The sequence below is a fragment of the Globicephala melas genome, chromosome 5 (assembly GCF_963455315.2).
Source record: "Globicephala melas chromosome 5, mGloMel1.2, whole genome shotgun sequence".
In the NCBI taxonomy this organism is placed as follows: Eukaryota; Metazoa; Chordata; class Mammalia; order Artiodactyla; family Delphinidae; genus Globicephala; species Globicephala melas.
The window spans coordinates 83,141,134-83,143,399 of record NC_083318.1 but is presented as its reverse complement, the minus strand read 5'-3'; positions in this window follow the sequence as shown (position 1 = coordinate 83,143,399).

Sequence of the window (2,266 nt, the reverse complement as noted above, 5' to 3'; positions counted from 1 at the left end):
ATCACTATGCAAATCTGCCTCTTTTAATTATCACACTAAATGCAAAAAGAAATGAGAGATGATAAATAGTGCAGCTTGCTAAAGCCACAGATTTAAAGTATGTTAGAGAAAATGCATTGTTAGATGGCAGATTTTTAAAAATTTAAGCAAGTTAAGTCTAAACTTCATCCTTTTTTTTCTTGGATATAGAGTCTCATAAAGAACAAACATGATAGACAGAGCCCTGTTGGTATTTGTGGAAGGCATCAGGGAATTTCAGGGAGAGAAAATGAAAGGTCCTGTGGAGGGAGAAGTTAAGTGGTCTTAAAGGGAAGCAGAAGTCAGTGTAGCTGGAACAGGGTGAGTGAGGGGAGAATACAGGGTATAAGATGAGAGGGTGAACAGGACTCAGATCTCTTAAGGTCTTTTACACCATTATGAGGATCTTGGTTTTTATTTTTAATGTGTGAAAAAGTCATAGAAGGCTTTTAAAAGAAATAAATAATAAAAATATGACTTACTTTTTAGCAGGAAAAATATGACTTCACTTTTAGATGCTTTGTTAAAAATAGACTGAAGGACAAGGGCAGAAGTGGTAAGATCAGTTAAGAGGATACAATATTCAGTAATCGAGATAAGAGAAGATTGTAACCTAGATTGGGAAACTAGCAATAGAGGTGATAGGGTATATACAACAGAATTTAGTGAAGTGCTTTATGTAATATAAGAGACAAAGAAAAGAATCAAGAGTGGCTCCACATTCTTTTGGTTTGGGCAGTTTTGAAGAAAAATTTGTCATTAACTAAAATGTGAAAGACTAAAGCAGGAGAAGGATTGAGGGGCAGAGATCAAAAGCTCAAGTCTGTCTGTGTGTATTAAATGTGAAATGTCTATTACACATTTATATGGGACTCTCTCTGAGTTTAGGAGAAAGGTCTACCATAGAGATGTCAATATTGGAGTTGATGGCCTATAGATAGTATATGATAGAGCAAATAAGGATAAAAATTTCAGTGCTTCAAGGTTGGGAAAAAGAGGAAGAATCATCAAAAGACAAAATAGAAAGAGGAGTCATTGAGGTATTATGGCGTCAATACTGTACTGTGTTTTAAAAGTCAAATGAATCCAAGAACATGGTGTATCTCCATCTGTTTGTGTCATCTTTGATTTCTTTCATCAGTATTTTATAGTTTTCTGAGTACAGGTCTTTTGCCTCCTTAGGTAGGTTTATTCCTCAGTATATTATTCTTTTTGTTGCAATGGTAAATGGGAGTGTTTCCTTAATTTCTCTTTCTGATTTTTCATTGTAGTGTATAGGAATGCAAGAGATTTCTGTGTATTAATTTTGTATCCTGCAACTTTACCAAATTCACTGATTAGCTCTAGTAGTTTTCTGTTGGCAACTTTAGGATTTTCTGTGTATAGTATCATGTCATCTGCAAACAGTGACAGTTCTAATTTTCTTTTCCAATTTGGATTCTTTTAATTACTTTTTCTTCTCTGATTGCCATGGTTTGGACTTCCAAAACTATGTTGAATAATAGTGGCAAGAGTGAACATCCTTGTCCTCTTCCTGGTTTTAGAAGAAATGCTTTCAGTTTTTCATCATTGAGAATGATCTTTGCTGTGGGTTTGTCATGTATGGCCTTTATAACGTATGTTGAGGTAGGTTCCCTCTATGCCCACTTTCTGGAGAGTTTTTATCATAAATAGGTGTTGAATTTTGTCAAAAGTGTTTCCTTCATCTATTGAGATGATCACATGGTTTTTATTCTTCAGTTTGCTAATATGGTGTATCACATTGGTTGATTTTCATGTATTGAAGAATCCTTGAGATAAACCCATGGTCACGTAATCTATGACAAAGGAGGCAAGAATATACATGGAGAAAAGACAGTCTCTTCATTAAGTGGTGCTGAGAAAACTAAACAGCTACATGTAAAAGAATGAAATTAGAACACTCCCTAACACCATACACAAAAATAAACTCAAAATAGATTAAAGACCGAAATGTAAAGCCAGATACTATAAAACTCTTAGAGGAAAACATAGGCAGAACACTCTTTGACATGAATCTCAGCAAGATTTTTTTGACCAACCTCCTATAGTAATGAAAATAAAAACAAAGGGGACCTAATTAAACTTAAGAGCTTTTGCACAGCCAAGGAAACCATAAACAAGACAAAAAGACAACCCCAGAATGGGAGAAAATATTTGCAAACAAAGCAACTGACAAGGGATTAATCTCCAAAATATACAAACAGCTCATGTAGCTCAATATCAAGAA